This window comes from Ctenocephalides felis, unplaced genomic scaffold (genome assembly GCF_003426905.1).
Source record: "Ctenocephalides felis isolate EL2017-DRISC unplaced genomic scaffold, ASM342690v1 CF-g0.4_SCAFFOLD_03571, whole genome shotgun sequence".
In the NCBI taxonomy this organism is placed as follows: domain Eukaryota; kingdom Metazoa; phylum Arthropoda; class Insecta; order Siphonaptera; family Pulicidae; genus Ctenocephalides; species Ctenocephalides felis.
Window position 1 is genome coordinate 46762125 of NW_020539725.1, and position 15908 is coordinate 46778032.

Below are 15908 nucleotides of genomic sequence, written 5' to 3' on the forward strand. Positions count from 1 at the left end.
TGTCACTCCTGATCCTAGCAGACTGAAACTCATGTTCAATAACTAAAAACCATAGGTCTGGAGAATCTCCATTGAATGGAGTGAGACGGTGATTGTTAAATGCTGCTATATTGTATTGATCAGCATAACTGTCATGTTCATGTTCAGAAACACGAGGACTGCTCGTGTTAAAGATCGCCTCGTGATCCAGATCGATCAGAGATCTGTTGAGCGCTGTTTCGTCATTGACGGACGTAGATCGAGTCGACATGTTGATAAAAATTGGTATAATTTACCTTTATTAATTTACTTGTATTTGACAAGTGTTTTTCTTTCTCCGTCTGACGTCACCAATTATGGGTACTAAGACGTTGAGAATGTCTCTTGCTTAATGATTTCACTTACACGTTCGGAGTCACCAATTATGGCGCTGGTGGGCCATATATTATTAATTAATTAATTCTTGAATGAAATCGCAATAATTTTATTTCAACTCGATAATGACTGTTTATTAATGTCTCAATTGATAAAGATGTTGATATTACATTAAATCAAATCTAAATTTCGATCACGAGAAAACGCTCGTTGGCAAAAACTCGATACAATATTTTCGATCGTTTTAAAAAGCGCGACAATAATATTCGATCGTATAAAAACAATCAGATCGTTATAGCTTGCTTGATGCCAGATCCGAATCAACGTAGCCCAATATAATTTAGTTTTGTCATCAATTGACGTTATTCAACTGACATCTGTCATATGGTGTTCATTCCGCCATTGTCATCAATTGACGTCCTTCAACTTCATATGGTGTTCATTCCGCCATATATCTACATAAAAATACATAAATATGTAAGGGAAAAAATGTTCGATCACCATTGGCCAAAAAATCATTATTTTTAAATGAAATAAAAAACCATGAAAGATTCCATACCGATTCAACTTCATGCAACCTCTCTCTTGTATCTGCTCCCACTCGAAATTACGTGGAAACATGTATAGATAGGGAGACAGATATATAGACGGCTAAAAATATTATTTTTTCAATAATTTTTTCGGCGATTTATCAAAAACGGCCATTGGAAAAAAGGGGTTGAAAACCTGTGTCCATACATATGTATCACATATATATTTTTAAATGAAAATTACGCATACTCGTAATTCGCATATCATAGTTATAATGTTTTATTAAATCGCGAAAGATAAATGCGATTTTTTCGATTTGACAAGCTATCATTCTATAATTTGCACAAAAAATTAATATGAATTGCCGATGCGATACTATGACGATTCGTGTGATTCAATTTTGTAAAAATCCAAAACTTGCATGATTTTTACATACATATGTACGTAAATTTGAGATTTAATTGAGAATCAATTCACTCATAATTATAAATAAATTATAAAAATATTAAGAAATAAAAGCAGAGAAAGTAACTTAATAATTATTACTTTATTACACAAAAATACTTAAAATTTTATTCAACTTATTCCACTTTTTTGTATACTATTGGTTCAGTTGGTCCACTTCACCCCCTCCCCATGCAAGCTTTTATAAAGATTATATAAAAAAACTATTAAATATAATTTAAAAATAAAAATACATCTTATGAAACGATCTAAATAAAGTATACTTAAAAAATATATTCATGTGTCGGAAACTAAACAACAGCGCTCAAAAGAAAAGAAAAATTCTCTGGTGATACATATGTGGCCCGAATTAAGGCAATTGATGGTCCCACTTCTTATAATTAAATTCTTAAATAATATCATTTAACAATACCATAAATTACTTATTTTTAGGATAATGGTGATAGACCTTTAATAAGGCTCGCTTAACAATACGTGAAAATATACAAAAAATGTCCAACTATTGGCCAAAAATTTGATACAAGTATATCAAAATTACACCACTTTTCTTACAGATACACAAAATGTGCAAAATGTAAAAAAGTGATGATTAAATAATAAGTAAATATAAACGACTGATTTGACTTTTATGGAAAATAGTCATATATTCCTAAGAAATGTGTTGTGGAAGACAAGGATGTGTGTTGGAATCTGCTGGAAACATGTAAGAATTATTATTAGAACTTTAAGAGCCATTTTTAATGATTCACTAGAATTAATAGAAAATTAATAGTAATTTAGAATTTGTCATTTATGGACCGATTCTCCCACACTTATGAAGAACTTTCCAATTCGGTCTAAATATTGACAAAAGCAATGTGGTTGCTGTGCAGTCAGGCGTTTTTCACATCTGCTATAGATACAATTCGAAATTATGAATACAATCAGACAAACGAAACAAAATAATGATAAAATTAGAGTAATTTTGAAAATAACTCACATCTAGTTTGTAGTGACCAGTTTATCATCAATATATTTTATTTTCTCTATTATCAGTTCCATATCTAATCTGCACATAACCTTTCCTCCGTTCCCCGATCATAATCTATCTATACTGTGAGAGATTTCTGAATTTTCGTGCAATTTGCATTTCGCGCGGCTTCTAATTACATTTATAATGTTATTAATGACGTAATATCGCCGAGCGCTCACGCTACATTAATCAGTTTTCCTCTGAGGGAAAACTGCCGGGTTTGGGGAGGAAGGCGAGCTTAGTTCATTTACATCAGATATTCCTACTCATTCGAAATAATAAAAAAAACTTATTCGATATAAATATATTAGTGGATCAATTGTCCGCAAAATAGACCAATGTTATGGCAAGGCTATGATACGATGCGTTTTTCACATAAAATGGTACTAAAAACTGTCAAATGTCATGTGGTTGTTGGAGAGCTTAGTTCATTTACATTAGATATTCTAACTATTTCGAAATCATTGAACGACATTGGAAAACACTTATAAGATACGAATATATTAATGGGTCAATTGTCCGCAAATGGACTAATGTTATGGCAAGGCTATATTATGTTGCGTTTTTCATATAAAATGGTACTAAAAACTGTCAATATGCCATGTGGTTGCTGTGTAGTGAGGCGTTTTAGATAGCAAACCTAACCTATGAAACGCACAAACGACAAGATAATCTTATCACACGTGCATTTTTCTGATGTATCGTAATAACATATGAGTGAAGTTACATTTTATGTGTATTATGAAAAACGCAGCTTAACATAGCCTTGCCATAACATTGGTCTCTTTTGTGGATAATTTTTGCAGAAAATAGAAATGTTATGTTATGTTGAACAATTGTGCCATTATGAGGTTAGGTTTTATAAGTAGACAAAAAGTAAAATGCTCGATTGAACTGAAAAGGTAATTTCATCCTTTTGACAGTTCAGGACTATGCAACCTATGCAACCAACCTATGTAACTATGCAGTATAAGAGACCAGAATCATAACAATTCTTTTGGTATCAATTTATACTGAAAGTGGCCCCAAATAGTTGGCAAACATTGCGGAACAAAATTTTCTATCCAAAATATTTACGTATCATTTTCAATTTGCAACCAAAATCACAGACATTAGCTGGTGATGAGAACGTTGTCATGCAACCACTTATTCCAGGTTCGATACCCAACTTGGCCAGCTTGATAGAAAGTAGTAATTATAATAGCATTTATCATTATAGTTTGATTATCAAGAGATTTAGATATTATACAGTTAAGACCTGAAATATGATATAAAGTGAAAATAGCCTTTCAGGGCATTGCTGCAACATATATTAACAATTTGAAACGTGTCTGTGTTCACAAATCATCTCATCAGAAAAATAATGATCAACCACTTGGATGCCTTCTATAAAATCGAGGTTAAAAAATTACGCTATAACAACTAGTAAAACACTTAGTTCTTATTCTAAAAACAATTGCTACTAATAAAATTTATGTAGTTGTAAGAAGACCTAGTTATTTGTAACTAACTACTATTATAATAAAAATAATTTAGAGTTCTCTCAAAAACCCAATTGTACCTAATAATGGTTCTGTATGCAAGTTACTAAAAATAAAATATATTCGATTAAACGTCTCTATATTTTTATTTCCAGGATTGAATGCTTAAGGTTTCAGATGAAGGATCTTCCCAGCCTCCTCCCGGTTTACGAAAACGTTTTCATTCGTACGTAGAAAAGGAAATGAGACAATTTTCCGCGAAGTACATGATGTGATGAACCATAAATGTGATTTTGGAAAATCGAAAATTGCTAATTCGATAAATAGACGCCGAATAAAATGCAATGATTCAGTCGGGGAACGTAATTCTGAGTAATTAATTTTCTTGTAATCTATATAGAAAATGAATGATTTGCTATATAATATATATATATATATATATATATATATATATACAATGAAATATAAATGCAACAACACTCTTCTTTGTACTACTTAATAAATAATTTAAACTTCAAAAACGTGTCGATACTCGGTTTGTCTCATCATCAGTGTAATAGATTTTACATTCAATTACTAATATGGACCAGAAAGTCCATGTTATCCGATGCACGACCTATAATTCAGGTATTTTGATTTAAGTTCTATTTACTATAGATCGTATTCTGAATCTGCTTTACATTTAAATCTCTCAGATAGAATCTTCATTAATCAAAACAGCGAATGAGTCCGGTGAATCTAAATTTGTAAATAATAAGAGCAATTTGTAGTCGCTCTAACTGGCTCCTAATAAATGTTCTCTATGTTCATTATTCCATGAGATGCCGGACATAGAACGAACACCTTATTTAAATGTAAATCAGTTGGTCCTTCCATACACTTGTGATAATGTATAACTACCTTCATGTAAGGGTAAATAGAAATATATACACACACTAATGTATATATATATATATATATATATATATATACTAGGGTAGTCCTTAACAAGGGCATTTTCGAATTTCTTTGCTCCCAAGGGCGCCAATGCTTTTAAATGAATAAAAAATAAATCTCTAATAGTATTAGCTTTTAAAATAAACATTTAGATAGAGCGCACGCCAATTGAAAGTTTCCTATATTTGTTATTAACATACGTCATTAAGTAAATTTTTGCTCCATCTGTCGTAAAGTCAAATATTATAATATATAAGAATATTTATAAACCACTTAACCTCTAATTAAATCTTATTCATCATGGAATCAAGATTAATTTTGCAGCAAAATATTTATTTAGTTGGCGATGTTGAAACTAGTCGGATTCTCTGGTAAAAACAAAAACTAAACCTACCAATTTCATTCCCCCCAATACAAAATTAGCATGACACATAGTCGATCATGTACAAACTTAATCTACCTCCTCCAATATAAACTCCATTGATATAGATGATATTGCACAAAGTACTTGCAAGTTTGCCGTCCGTACTATTTCTATGCATAAATAGATCAATATGTGGCGACTTTACAAAGGAACTTCGATCTTTGCATGTATAAATGTATAAAAATAAGTCGAGCAGCATTCTATAATGCTGATCGGAATATGCATACCTCGTTAATTGGAATGATAGATGAAGTGACGACGACAGAGAAGGGTTAGATGATAAAAAAGAAAAAAAAAAATAGTATCAAATTTTATTTATCAGGGAAAGTAATGTAACATCATGGAAACGTCCATATTTGGATGATTAAAATTAGTATATCCGATTTTGTGGAGAAAAACTAAACTTGGAATGATAGATGAACTGGACGACTATAGAGTTGGGTGAGATTTTTTTATTATTATTTCTTTTATTCACAACTGTCCAGTTAAGGACATTTAATAAATGTGATGAATTCACAATAGTTGGCCAAAAAGGGACATTGTATACTAAAAGGGCATGTTGGAAAAACAACTCAGTAGTTGTTTTCCCATTTGATATGAAATTCACAATATTTTATTGATAATTATATAATTTTAACTATTTACTTTCTTATAAATAATGATTGAGTTATTTCCATTTTTTATCAGGAGAGTTGATGGCTTAAATCCAGAGGCGCTTTTCTTTTCAATCAACATGAATCAACTAGTTGGAAACATTTTTGGAGCTCCTAAGGCAATTGAGGACTACCCCATAATTGTATACCATAGCACCAAATTGGTTTGAATAAAGATTCATATAAAAGTTGGATTAGATGATAAAAAAAAAGAAATAACGTAAGTATCCATTTTTAGATTCTTCGAACAAGGTAATGTAACACCATGGCTACATCCATACTTTGATAATAATAACATTAGTAAATTCGATTTTCTGAAGAAAAACTAAATTTGAATAATAGATGAAGTGGAGGACGACAGAGTTGGGTTAGATGATAAAAAAAGAAAAAAAACGTAGGTATCAATTTTTATTCACCAGAGAAGGTAATGTAACATCATGGCAACATCCATACTTCAAAAATATTAAATTGAGTAAATTTGTTTTTCTGGAGAAAAACTAAACTTGGAATGCTAGATGAACTGGACGACGATAGAGTTGCGTTAGATGATAAAAAAGGAAAAACATAGGTATCAAATTATTTTTCAGAAAAGGTAATATGACATTATGGCAACATCCATATTGTGATAATATTAAAATGAGTAAATCCGATTTTCTAGAGAAAAATTAAACTTGGAATGATAGATAAACTGGACGACGACAGAGTTGGGTTAGATGATAAAAAAAGAAGAAAAACATAGACATCAGATTTTTATTCTTTAGAGAAGGTGATGTGACATCATGGCTACATTCATACTTTGATATTTTTTTTTTAATTATTGTTACAACAGCAATCAGAACTTTTACTATTTATATGTTCTATAAGCTGACTTTGATAATAATGAAATCACTAAGCCCGATTTTCTAGAGAAAAACTAACCTTAGTATTAAAAATAAAGTGGAGGACGATAAAGTTTGATTAAATGATAAAAAATAAAAAAACATAGGTATAAAATTTTTATTCATCAGAGAAGGTAATGTAACATCATGGCAACCTCCATACTTTGCTAATAATAAAATTAGCAAATCCAAATTTATGGAGAGAAAATAAACTTCTCATTAGGGAAATTGATTAATATAATGGGTGCATCTGTCAATTAAGACAACATTGATCTACATTATATAAAGGTTCTCTCATTTTCATTAAAACAACAGCAAGTACTGAAATTGCTTACCATCCTTTTTAAGGCTTTTGAATAAACATTAATATAGTAAATCTTACAATTATGACTTTTATGGTGTCAACTTGGATCAAATTGCAACCAATTGCTGCAAGTCTGCCACAGTAGTCGTCAATTTTTCTACCTATCCATAATTTACTTCATGACTTTCTGACATTTATCAAAAACCGAAATATTCATTTCATTAAACATTCTAAAAACAAAACATTGATTAGATTTCAACCCTCATGCGGGCTCATGAATTTTTTTTTCAATTTGTTGATCAGTGCGCGAAGGGTTGTCCGTTCCAACCGAGAGTCAACGTAAGGGGGTAGCAAGCAGATATGGCGATTTATTTTTTTTCATCCCATTTTTCCAATTTCCATTCCCGAACACAGACATAAACACGTTCGTATATTTTTTATAAAGCTTGATCGAAAAACTAATTAGCGTTTTCAAAAGGGAAAAGACTGACCAGTGATGTATAGATGTGTTATGAGCACGCATGGACGTAGGATGATTAGGTTTGATATACATACATATATACATACACACCACTCACATATATATATATATATATATATATATTTCATATATGGATTTTTAGAAACGCGAAGAAAGGTTTATCGAACTGATTTGAAATACGTCAGTACTAAAAACATACTACTTGTTTTTTATTATCTAGTCTTGCATTATCCTACCGAGTTACACATGGATTTTAAATCTTTGGAATCCGTGCAGTCGAAAACATCAAAAATTTTCTCTCTACGCACATACTTCATACATACACATATTTTTTCTAATTTGATCTCAAACGTTTCAAAATGATCTCAAACATCGAGAAAAAAAGTAGTAAAATAAATGTTTTCGTGAGAACTTGAACTTCTTCAGGAAGTTAATATTTGTTACTGTCGATACTGTCGTGTACTATGTCAATGCCAATAAAACAAAACTAATATTAAATCGATAGAAGAAATAAATTATGTAATAGTAGATATTCTTAGACTTTTATAGAGTGCAATATATTAATTGACAGTATGCAGACAAGGTTAAAATATTCCCCAAACCCTCCTTCACCATCCGAATAAACTCTCATTGTGGTCATTCGTCTATCAACCCTCGGATTATTTCATATGCATTTATTTTCGTATTTTTATCAATTCGATTTTTGCACAGGACGAGGAGTATTTTGGTTTTTTTGTCTTCCCCGGTGGCCCAGCAAACGCATTAGGGGTTGCGGACGTCACCCGCAGAAGGGACAGAGAGGTATTGAAAAGTCAAATCTACACCCCGTTCGTTGGGATTTTTGTATTTTTAACGAGTTCACCATTTCGTCAAGTATTTTTTCATTCGAGTAGAATTTAGTCAAGAGTTTCGTCATCAACATACACATAATATATATGGATTCGATTATAGGTAAATATATGTGGGCACTTGATCGTGACATACAAATGTGGTCCGGTAATATGTTGATTAATTTTTGTATGGGTACCTCTGGAAAGGTTTTTGATTATTTTTTATTAATATGCCACGATTTTTAGTAATCAATAACCTCAAATCATTGTGGTCACTTATACTTCATATTTTAGATAATTTCCATTATTAACTTCTCCCTGAGGTAAGTTATAGTAATCGCAAACAAGCAAAATGAAAATTTTTGCAAGGTTTTCTGAACATTTTAGCTTACCTCAGAAAAAATGGTTGTATGAATGTGTGTATGTAGTATGTATGTTTGGATACAATTTTTCGTCCGCGATTTCGAGAACACGGATCAACCGAGACGTGCAAATTAGTTTGGGTAATGGCCAATCAGTTTAAAAAAAAAAATTAGTTTTAATTGCAAAGTAAATTTTAATTGCATTCAAATGACAAATTAGAAATAAAATTATTTGTTTTTAATCAATTAAATAATAATTATGACTGATTTATAAGATAGTCCAATGCAATAAATATTGAAATGCATTTGAAATCGATTAGTGTAATGCAAAATAATTTATTGAAATCATTGAAAAGATTAATATATTATGATTTATTATTTTATCGATTAATGAATAAATTTTGTTATTAATGTAAATTTACTTATTGTTTTTCTGAAGTAATACTGAATGATAGTAGTGTGTAAATCCATACAAATGCAACGGAAATGCGTTACGGCAGAACTGTACATAATATTTTACCCTGTTCCTTGAAAAATAATATAACAAATGCAGCATTTGCGCCGTGTATAAAATATAAGTTTATTGAAATAATTTCTACATTATTCGTAGTTTCTATAAATCTTTGAAGTTATTGAAATGGAAACTATTTTTTAGGCAAAACAGATAGTACAGCCGTTCAAAGAATGAGATTATATCGTCAGCAAACAAGTAAAAAAATACCATCAGCCAATGAATATATGTTAATTTTAATTACATGAAGTTCTTCAAACACAATTATTACATGAAAAGTAAAGTTGCGAAAACAATATTTGTTTAGGCGTTGTTTAACATAATCCACTATGTGAACAAATATTATAGAATTTATTTATTAGCAACTACTTCATTTCTCTAATAAAGGTTCATTTCTAAATGCTAATTACAATGACAAACTTATCATGTTATATTTGAAGTATGACTTTAATTACACTATTGTTTTTAAATATTATACGTATTTTTAATGCTATTATAAATACATAATTTATAATTTATTATTATATAAATGTGTATAATGGTTGACACTAATAAATATGTGCATCACAAGTGTTACCATATTACTATTAAACATTATTCAAAATTGTTATATGATGTATTTATTTTCACTTAAATATCATCTTGTACAGTAGCAAATAAGTTTTACTTCAATCGCGTGTGAACCTTACACGCTTTTTTTTAAAAAAAATTTGATTATATAAAATATTTTATCATTTATTAAATTATATAATTTCTGAATGTTTCATTTGCAAAGTCCTGAACTTCAGAGACTATCTCAAAGTGGGTATCGATAGGTTTTGGTATAGAAGTTATGTAATTAATTAGGTTCCGGACCCGAAGCTTTTATCAAAAGACATTGTTATCAAGTTGTATTAATACATTACCCATATTATTAGGTATTATTAAACCCGCGGAGTAACTTTCGTTCTTAGCATACTAAATGAAACGATAGTGATACTCATATGAAGCAAAATTGATGTCGAAAGTTCTTAGAAATTTATAAGATTTCACTTTTTTAAACGATATTTCTTAAGAATTTAATTTAGTACATAATAATAAATACATAAAAACATAATTCAAACTCAAAATTTTCATAAATTTTCCCAATTTCCCAAAAAATTCCCAATTTCCCAATTTCCGAAAAGTCGATTTTTTTAAGAATGTTTCAAATTTTTCAAGAAATTTGTAATATTTTAAATAAGTTTTTTTTCAAAAATTATCGCAAAAAATTCAAAAATTCTCCAAAAAATCTAACGTATTAAAAATTTTCAAGATAAGTTGCAGCAATTTGACTTGAGCCATAATGCTATGCCACCATTATTTAAAATTATATAATACTTTCACAAAATGTACTCATATAATTAAGCATAGGTTAAAAATTTACACTATATATTATTTCATGAATATTTTAGATAATACTTCTGGTTATTTTCATATCTGCCAGTAAATTAGTTTCGTATTCCATACGATACGATATAAATCATTTACTCCATGAAGAAAATTGTTCTATCTGTATTCAAAGCTCGAAAATTACTCGTATTGTCATGTATTTATTAACTAGGTATATTCCTAGTTTCTGAATCACGCATAATTTCCCCGAATGAAATTTAATTTGCGATATCTCATTAGCGTCCACTTTACGATTAAAAGGGAGCTTTTGCAGTGCAATAAATACAATCCCCTGGATGGAACACATATGTAGATATAATAACACATACAGGACATATCTCGTATATCCAGAAACGCAAAATGTAATGAGAAATTAATGAGCTCAGAAATAGAAAGCCGATCTAGATAGCGAATGGAAAAAATAGACACGTGGAAGTAATCTTATTCAAATTCAAAATTAATTTATTCGACGAAAAGCTACTTTTTGATACCGATCGGTAATGAGGAAAAAGGATTCATTTGTGTCTTCTATACCAAAACCTATCGATACCCACTTTGAGATAGTCTCTGAAGTTCAGGACTTTGCAAATGAAACATTCAGAATTATATAATTTAATAAATGATAAAATATTTTATATAATCAAATTTTTTTTAAAAAAAAAGCGTGTAAGGTTCACACGCGATTGAAGTAAAACTTATTTGCTGGTAACAGGAAACTGTACAATATTTATAAAATAGTGAGACTTATTAATTTAACACGTCAACTGCTATACCAGTCATATGTGTCTGACGCTGAAGTCTGACGATGTTATTATTATTCTTTTATGTGGTTTCTAGTTAAATGGTGGAAAATTTGGTAAAATGCTCTACATGAAAGATATATGTCTGACTCACTCGATTTGATAAAAGGAGAAAAAAAAAATTAATACAAGACAATGCCAGTCGAAAAAGTGTTTTTCCAAGAATATGTCAAAAAAAGTTTTTTGATACATTAAGTCATCAATGAAGATATATTTTTAACTAAATTATCTTATGAAGTTACCCATGGCCAATGTGAATTTTTTTCTGATATCGTGGCGATCAACATGTTAAATTATATATGTACTATTTAAATGCGTTATGTACTGCTCTAAACTTATTGTAATGAATTAAATGCATTTCTATAAAATCTTTATCGATAGTTAAATTAATAGTAACATTCGTCTTACCTATTTTTTATACTTAATGAAATCGTCTAATAAGTTGTTATTTATGTCAATATTGATGTCAATTATTATCATAAATTTTGGTTGAAAACCAAATAAATATTCTCATATATGCAAATATTCTAGAAGAGCAAAATATCAGAAAAAATAATGAAAATTATTAATAATAAAACTTGGAAATCGAACATTATAAATATCGATTGCAAAACGTTTCTAAATTGCGAATATTAGGAATTCTTAATTTTTTCTCAAGGATTTATTTAAATGTATGTGATTTTTGTTGATAAATTGCTCATTAACATACTTGAAATTCTATCTCGTTATGCATTATGCTTTTATGCAAATATTCTAGAAGGCCAAAAATATCAGAAAAAATGATGAATTATTAACAATTGAATTTGAAAATCAAGTATTCTAAATAATAATTGCTAAAAAGTTTCTGAATATTGTGAAAATTAAGAATGTTTAGTTTTTTTAAGGATTTCATCAAATGTATAAAATGTTGATGAATTGCTCATAAATTGAAATTGTGTCTTGTGTTACTATTATGCTTCTATGTGTTTTCTGGTTAAATAGTAAAAAACTTTGGTACAATTTCATATTTTATAAAAACTTTCATCTAGATTTGTATTATATATCATTGCCATCGTAATAACAAGTAAGTATTCTAGAATTTTTTTATAGCATACATGTGGGTGAGGTAAAAAGGGCCAGCTGAACATTTGCCTTGGACAAAAAGTAAACAACAAAAAATAGTAGGAGAAAAAGGAAATTCAGTTGAAAAGCAATTTTACAACAAATAAAATAATTAGTATTCCAACTTTATTTTTGAATAATTCTGATAAAATATCAGATCAAGGTTATATACTGTGTTATAACAAATGTGTAATTTTTTTTAACCCTTTCGACTCGGATGCCGCCACTCCGGCGGCATAGTCATTTTACCGTTGCGCTCGATGCCGCCGCTCCGGCGGCAAATCGTGTCGGCGACGACTCGTCGCAAACTAAACTTACATTTAATTTTTTTTTTATTTTTTAAAATTAATTTACTATTACATTCATCTATTGATTGATTTATTAATTTTATAAATAAATATATAACAAAATTAATTTATTAGCTCATGATCCCCATAGTTCTGTGATAAAGATCTGTGAAGAAATGATTTTTTAAACAATATAGCATGGTTTTGAGTGCAATTTTTTTAATTTTCAAAATTTTCTATTTTATTATCATAATAACTATATTTAAAAGCAATATAACCACATTTTGAAAAAATCCGATGCAAAAAAAAAATCCGAGTTGAGAGATAAGTATAGCACTATAATATTCCGAGCGCAGCGTACCGACTGGCAGCCCGACTCCCGAGTCGAAAGTGTTAATATATTTATTGCCGATCAAAATAATATTTTTAAGACTATATGCTCGTCTTTATGCATTTAAAGAGTTTATTTTCAATGAGATATCTTCTTTTTTATTTTTTGATATTTTATTTAAGATCGTATGATGGGCATCTTTTTTTAATCTTCGAGTAGGAGATTCCTCGCTCATTTCTTTTAAATATTTATTTGGGTGACCTGGTAATTTTTGTGGTATAAAAGATGTGTTAATGAAATGCATATTTTGCATTAGTTCAATATTGTATCGATTATTTCGTAAAATCTCGTTAAAATTAAAAATAAGACATTAGATCTGTTGTCTGATCATGAAAAGGATCAGATGACAAATTTTTGAAAAATAGAAAAAAAAACATACTTTTACAATGATGAATTGTAAGTAACTGGGAGTTTTACTGAACATAGTCAGATAGTTGTTTGTTCGATGTGTGGTATTTGTTGTGATATACAGTAGAATATCGTTTATCCGGACCTCAGTTATACGAATTCGCAATTATCCGGACTTCCACCCACGACCAATTTATATGTATGTACATATCTACAATTCAAATTTTTGCATGATTAATTGATTGATATCTATGTATGTATTGTGATTGATTTTCATTGATATCTATATATGTATTTCTTATTTTTAATAAATACACAACATTATTCTTCACACATTCGTTTATCCGGATTTTCAGTTATCCGAATGCTTATCGACAACAATTAGTCTGGTTAATAGAGGTTCTACTGTAATTGGTTTGGTTTTCACAATATAATTGCTCAAAATCAAATTGGACCGTTGAGCACCGCCCTACCCTATTTGAAATTGTATCACTAAAAATGTGTACCAATGGCAATTGACAAAAGAGATGGTGTGTTGATCAGTAAGAAAAGATTAAGCAGACTTCAGATTCTCCGTAGCAAAATAAATGTATTTAAATTTAATTAGCAATTATAAAGAAATTGCAAATTACATATTTGAGGATAACTATGAATTTATAAAACTTTTCTACGATCCGATTGGAATTGATCTTAACAGTGGTACAGACATCGTGAGCAATATGCGCAACGCGTACAATCGGGCGTCCATCCCGCCCATCTATCATTTTGGACCAGTACCTACGAACGTACATTTCTATTCTAATAGAAGGGAGATTGTATTAATAATCTAATATTCTAATACTGAACATACACGAATACTAGAGAACAGATATTCACATACACAATCTCATACCCACACATGGTCTGATGGTCTAATCCGAAATACGGACAATACTGTAAATTAATTAGTAGAGACATAACCATCCTATAACAAACACAGTTAGCTAGATAGCTGGATGGCTGGTTAGCTGCTCGAAATGAGGTTCCCGACGTCCTATTTCGGATCCTAAATGTATTGAATTATGATAAGATGATAAAAGATAAGATGTCGATTCAACAATCGTGGAAGAATCGCATACCTTGATGTATCTACAACTTCTCCCAAATACATATGATATATCATTTATTGCTTGGTAGACCAATACAATTTAATAAATACAATTTTCATGATCACAAATACTCGCGCAGAATCTTATTCTTATTTTTCACTACTGTTATTCCATGAAGAATAGTACGTCCGATTGAACTCTCAAACATGAGTCATTACTCAGCACCCAAAAACAAATTTTACACAGCTATCAAAAGCGAATGATGAAAAAGCATAAATTTTCTCATTATATATTTTTCACATTTACACTGATAAAATGTATAACAGATTACGTTTTCCTACAATTTACTACATTTACTACATTTACTACATGTACAGGGTGCGCCATTTATGTATGGTCAATGAAAATGTTGAATATTTTGAACAATTTTCAATAAATTTTGATGAACTATTTTTTATTATGAAGTTGTTAAGAATAATAGTAAAGCTTGAAATTTGAAGTTTATCAAAATTAATGAAAAATGTTCATTCAACATTTTCTTTGATCACATATAATTGACACATCCTATAAATTTACTCCTTACGAATGAAATATTACAGAAATGTATCCTATTTATTTAACACCGTATATAAAATCAAAAAAACTTTTTCAAACTACTTCAATATCTTAAGCTCATATTTGCTTAGTAAAAAATTTAGAATCTAAATAGAAGATGTGACTTCGAGTATTAGAATATAGAATGCGGGGTACCACAGAGCAGTGTGCTAAGCCCAGTACTTTATCTCCTTTTTACAAGCGATATACCCACAGATGATCTTCTAACTATATGCACTTACGCCGATGACATAGCTATAATTTCATGCAATTCGATTTGGGACAAAAAAGACTAACAATAAGAAATATAAATAAAAAAGTAAATCAACTTAAAAAAACAGTTTTAAAAGGGATAAAATAAACCAAAATTTATTCCAAAACTACTGATGAATATTTCTGACAAAATACCAGGTTCAGATTATATACAGTGTTACCTTTGTCAAAAACGTGCCCATAAAATATACATTTTGCATTGGCTGACTAATGTAGCTATTATTTTGTAAAAACCCTGTAAATTTAGAATTGAGTTATTGAAACCTTTTGCCCTCTGGATGTCCTTTTTTACCAAGCCTATGGGGTAAATAGGAACAGATGACAGATGTTTAGTAAAACAGTAAAAAAACACATTACTACTGTTAGAAATGAACTGGGATTTTACTGAACATAG